The 5,929-nt window shown below is 43.7% G+C and overlaps 1 pseudogene; it reads left to right on the forward strand.

The window, feature by feature from the left end:
• Positions 1–544: 544 nt before the first annotated feature.
• LOC125111430 (olfactory receptor 52D1-like) lies at positions 545–1,556 on the forward strand (annotated as a pseudogene).
• The last annotated feature ends 4,373 nt before the right edge of the window (positions 1,557–5,929 follow it).

The following is a 5,929-nucleotide window of genomic DNA, read 5'->3' on the forward strand; positions in this document are numbered from 1 at the left end:
TCAAATTCAGGAGAGAATCTTCTGTGCTCTTCATCCTACAATGTGACGCCCATTTTAATATATTTCACAAATCATTCTGGGCAAACGAATTCTCACCTGGGGTAATACAGTTAGCATTAGTGTCTTCTGATGGTGAACTTCATATAAGTTATAATGTTCTCCTTTTTCCTTCTATTTCAAAGTCCAGAATGCTTCAGAATCAAGGTTAAGCATCTTATCTATGAATCCTCTGACTCATGTAAGTGGAATAAATATCCCCACCTTTTGAGCCATAAAACTGCTTGTGCATATAACTTTTACTGCATTAATCATAACAGAATTTAATCATTGGTTGGCAGGAGTTTCTCCCCCAAGAAGAACGTTAATATCTAAGGTTAGGGATTGAGTCCTATTTATGCATTTTTTTCCTTAAGCCATTGTCAAGTATTTGACATCATGTACAACTATTGCGTGTAATGTATAAAACCAATATAAAGCCATTAGCAAATGATGGAGAAACGAACATGAAATCGTCTGCAACAGAGCACAGCCAGCCTCCTTCCTCATGCCGTTGCCAAACACGACCAGCAGCCATCCCCGGACCTTCCTTCTCCTTGGCATCCCAGGGATGGAGGCCAATCCACGGCTGGCTGTCGATGCCCTTCTGCCTTGTTTGCCTAAGTGCTCTCCTGGGGAACTTCTCTATTCTGTTTATTGTCAGAACGGGTTCTACGCTGCATGAGCCCCGTACTTCTTCCTCTGTGCGCTCTCTGTGGCTGACGTGAGCCTCTCCACGACGACTCTGCCCCAAATCCTCAGCCCTTTTTGGTTCCATGACAGGGAGATCGATTTTGAAGCCTGTCTCATACAAGTGTTTCTCATTCACTCACTGTGCAGCACGGCCTCGGGGTTCCTCCTGGCCACGGCCGGGGACAGGTACGTGGCCATCTGCAGTCCCCGGAGACACTCCATCACCCTGAGCCGCCGAGTCATCAAGACCTCGGGGCGGGCTGTCGTCTTCCGCGGAGCTCTGCTTTTCAGTCCTCAACCCTTCATGCTTCGGGGGCCTCCCTACTGCAGAACGAATAGCACCCCTCACACGCACGGTGGGTCTATGGCTCTGATGAGGCTGGCTTGTGCAGAGACCAGGACCGACCGAATCTACAGCCTAAGTGCTGCCTTCCTCACCGGCGGTTTAGATTTCACCTCAATCCTCTGTTCGCAGGTTCGCATCCTTCACGCCGTCCTCCATCTCCCACCCAAGGCTGCTCGGCTCGAGACCCGGGGCACGTGCGGGTCCCACGTCGGTGTGATCGTAGCAGCCGATACGCCAGCCTTCTCCCTCCTCACCCACGGGTTTGGGCACCGCGTGCCTCCTCACGTCACATCTTTGTGGCCAACACCTATGTCCTCGCTCCTCCCACGGGGACCCAACGATCTGCGGCACACGAACCAGCAGGGTCAGAAAACGATTCCTCCGAGGGCTGGCTTCTCACAGATCCTACACCAACCAACTCTCTCTGCAGCAGGTTCCTGAGACTTATGGGGGCAGGGGAGACATGCAGCCCTACTTCTAGAACCATGAATCCCTAATCTTCCATTTGTCATAAAAATATTAGCTTTTACCGACGGGATTTTGTTCCTAGAAAATGTGCTGAGAAGAGGGCTGACCTAGATGATTTATTTTTAGTGTGTTTGTCCAGTAATGCAATATCACAACTGCGTGGTCTCACTCACTGTGTTTGCTCCATGATACTCTTCTGTTGATCAGTCTTATCAGCTTTATCAGGTGTTTTATTGACTTACTACATCTGACCTTAACTAAACGACTATGCACTTGTAAGTCTCAATGAATGGAACTGTTTATGTGTCCAGGTCAACAAGATTGAAATCATTTTAAATCACTGGAAACTGAGATGATTCTAGCAAAAATGTCTTCTGAGCAGACAGATGAAGAAACAGAGGCCTTCCTGTTACTTGGGTCATGTATTCTTACTTTATTTCATGTAGCTAGAATCCTTTGAAAGGTTGTGTTTGCTTGTTTCTTTGTTTCTGTTTGTTTGGGGTTTTTTTCTGGCTGCACTTACCCCAAGTGGAATCTCCCAGACGGGTGGTCCAACACGAGCCACCGCAGGGACCATGCGAAATCCTTAAGCACTAGACCACAGGGAATTCCCTTAAAGTTTCTAAACAATATTCCCACAAAGGACTCAATGATATCCAAAACTGTCCTACTATTTTTCCTTCTTCTGTTTCCTCAGTTTGGTTCGCGCTGATTCAGCTGTTCCTTGGAAGGATCTAACAGCCCCTCTCCCGTCAACTGTGCACCTTGTATACCCCAGTCTCATTCACCACCAGTTCCTACTGTCACCTGGAAGAAAGCTCTCTCGTGGCACTTCCTCATACTTCATCTTTCTAGCTCCTCTTGACTCGTATCTGTATGTCATGCTGTGCCGTGTCATTAAGGGTGTGTGAGTCATTACGGGTATATCGAGTCATTACGATTGTAGACTACAATTACGTTATTTTCTTTATAAAGAGTTAAACTATCCCTGATCATGATTGAAATGGTTTTGTCATTAGGCCATATTAGCATATTTTACGAATCTCTTCTGCAACTAGAGTACCCCTCTCGGTTTGTACTTAAGCAAAATCATGCCACTTGTTCTCTTGAATTTTTTAATCTCTTCTTTCCGAGCAGGTGGGTTATCAAGTGTCAGTGACTACATGACCCCTTTCTGCTGACTATCCAATGATGTCACACTTTCTCCCTTAAACAGCAAGTGTTCCCTGTGTGCTCATATTTCTGATTATCTAAATTTATTTTATTGTTGTTCATTTCACCTTGTTTTGGTTAAGATGGAAAACACCTGTATATCTAAGATTCTAAGAGACGTAATAGAAGGTGGCATTTAAGACAACTGGCTCTCAAGCTGTACTGCTCAGCTGTAAATCCAAAAACCACTTACTAGCTGTGTGGATTCTCATTAACTTATGCTACCTGTCTGCTTCAGCTTTCGGATTGGTAAAGTGGAGATAATTGATGATAGCTATTTCAGAAAATAATTCTAATACTTAAAAAATGCCAACTGTGGAGTTCCCATTGCGACACAGTGGAAACAAACCTGACGAGGAGCCACGAGGTTGCAGGTTCGACCCCTAGCCTTGCTCAGTGGGTTAAGGATTTGGCGTTGCCATGAGCTGTGGTGTAGGTGGAAGATGTGGCTCAGATTCCATGTTGCTGTGGCTTAGGCCAGCAGCTGTAGCTCTGATTAGACCCCTAGACTGGGAACTTCCATATGCTGCAGGTGCAGCCCTAAAAAAAAAAAGGCCAATTGTGATTTGGTTCCATTGAAGTTAATTGATTAACACATAAGGTTCATATGAAGCACATAGGCCTCTTGCATTATATTATGTGTATTTTGTAAGGAGGGAGTATTTAGGAAGCTGCATAAAATAAGTTATTTAACACAGTGAGCAATTAATTTCACATCATGGAAATATATAAAAGTATATGTGTTCTGAGAGAACAGAAGATGGAGGTTACTTTAGCTGCTATATCCATAATCTGTCTGAGAACAGGTCTGAAATAGAATGAAACCACTTTATGAAAAGGTCAGGAACTGCCCTTAGGTTGTTTAAGGACAGTTAGAAAAAAAAAGTGGGGGGAAAAAATGGACAAAGGAGAGAGTCATAACGGACGCATGTGGAGAAGCCTACACAAACCAAACATATCAATCCTAATTCTTGAGACCACAGGATCGTATGAACATGCTGGGGAACCACTAATGCAATGGAGAATGACAATGAAATGATGCCACTATTACCCACTAATTTAAAGGAAAGCTGGAAAATTAGAGGGCGTCCTTGGAAGAATGTAACTGACGCTCATCTCCCTACTTGGAAAGCTGAGGATGCTTGGAAATAGCGAAGCTCCAGGGAAGGGGAAATTCCCAAACCTCAGACGTCTTCTATGCCATTTCGGGGTCAGGGCTGGGCAAGAGTGGGGACAGTGAGACACAGAATGAAGACATCAGAGCCGACACACCTGAAAAGTTTTAAACTTCCACTTAAAGAAAATGGCAATAGCAATAATAGGGGGAACAAAGTAAAAGTCGGAAGGGGAAAGCTTACAGATATAGGAGCAATCCCCTATGATATACTTTTTTTGGTGAGAATCTTGGGAATTGCACTACTATTTGGCTTAATGGAGTCTTGGAAGTTTTAGATCACTAAGTGAAATAAAAATGATAGACATGCCACCATCTCACGTAAGGCGGAAATGCATAAAAACACTCAGATATCTGGTCATGATGGAAAATTTATAATAAAATGCCAATAAGCCATCTATGTTGTATGAAAGGTAGTAGAGCTGTTGTATTAAGTGAAGGCAGAGGAATGCACTGATGAGACAGGGACCAGAATCGCTGAGATCTAGTGGTGACTGGCCTCTCAGCGTAGGATAAAGGTGGCAGGTGGTATTACAGAACTGGGAACTACAAGATAAAGTAGCAAGGTGAAGGGGATAGCACTCAATCATTTGGAACAAGGTGGAAAGATTTTTTTGTAATGAACGTCAAGGCCACCGTCATGGTTAAGGGGCCTGATGCAGAAAGAAAGGGGAGATGGTTAATACAATATGGCATTCCAAGGCGCTAGATAGATGTTGGCCATAGAAGGTATTTTTCACGCTGTACAACCAGAATGAAAGCAAAGATAGGTCATCAGGAGGCTGAGGGCAACCACTGCAATAGAAATGTCACAAATGTTTCTCCGTCTTCAACTAGAGACAGTTTCCAGATCCAGACTCCAGATCGACACTAAAGGAGAAGCTGTGTTTCCAAGAGGAAGAATATTGCGGCATCACTGCAAGTTTTCCTGAAAATAAATCTCCTGGGCCTTCTACAAGGAGTCCTATTACGAAGACCTTTGGGCTCATGTTTGAAATGACTTACTACCAGAAACTCAAAGCATCATGACACCCCCTTATTCCAATGAGAAAAAAAGGTAAAAGGTTAAAATGGAGGCCTCTTTTGATCTTGATGCACAGAGTATTGACAAAATCCAATACATATTCACCTGTTTCCCAAACCTGTAATTTAAAAGGACATACAGAGTAGACAGCAGAAACCCCACATTCATTTCTTGGACAATAGGTGAGAGCTACGGATAAAAACAATATTGCTTCTTGCGGGGAATGGTTGGGAACAAAACATTCATGAGAAACATACACACTGCAGAAGGGATTAGCTCTTTCATATCCTCACTGAATTCACCAATCTGTCCCCATCCAAGTCTAATATCGCCAATAGCCAACGTTTTGTCTCTATTTAAGTTAATCAGGGAGCTGGAGAAGGAGTTAGTGGACTCCTGAAAACACAACAAATGGCACCAATTGCAGCGCTGTGCCAGGAGGCTTTTTTGCTTTTGGTTTTTTAGGGGGAGAGGTTAGTGCTAGATTCTGTGGATCTATAACAGAAAGACAGACGGACAGTGATCTGGCAGATCCATTATTTTCCAATTCTATCAGGAAAAAAGTTCACGCACAGTTCACACTCCACGGAAGAACAACAAGAGCAGAAAAATACAGTCCTGCCCAGGACTTTGTTAACTCTCTTACTGTCCTGATAGAGTTCAAAGGACTCCTGGCCATTCCATACGATCTGGAGAACTTCCTGTTGGTGCACTTTAATGAAACGAGTTGAGCCATTAATGGAAATTTTATTGGAAGCCTCGGTAAGACACATTTGTCCCAAAGAAAGGAAAATAAACCTTATTAATAGTAAATGGACTATTTCAACAGGGAATTTTTTTAAAGGGGATGTTGCTCTGAGACATAGTTTAATATAAAGGATGAATGTTTGCATCTCACAACTCCGATTACAAAAAATGAAGCACAGCTCACGGCGCACCTTCTCATCTCCTACAGACCACATAAGTCACACCTGCG

Source organism: Phacochoerus africanus, chromosome 11, assembly GCF_016906955.1.
Source record: "Phacochoerus africanus isolate WHEZ1 chromosome 11, ROS_Pafr_v1, whole genome shotgun sequence".
NCBI lineage: Eukaryota > Metazoa > Chordata > Mammalia > Artiodactyla > Suidae > Phacochoerus > Phacochoerus africanus.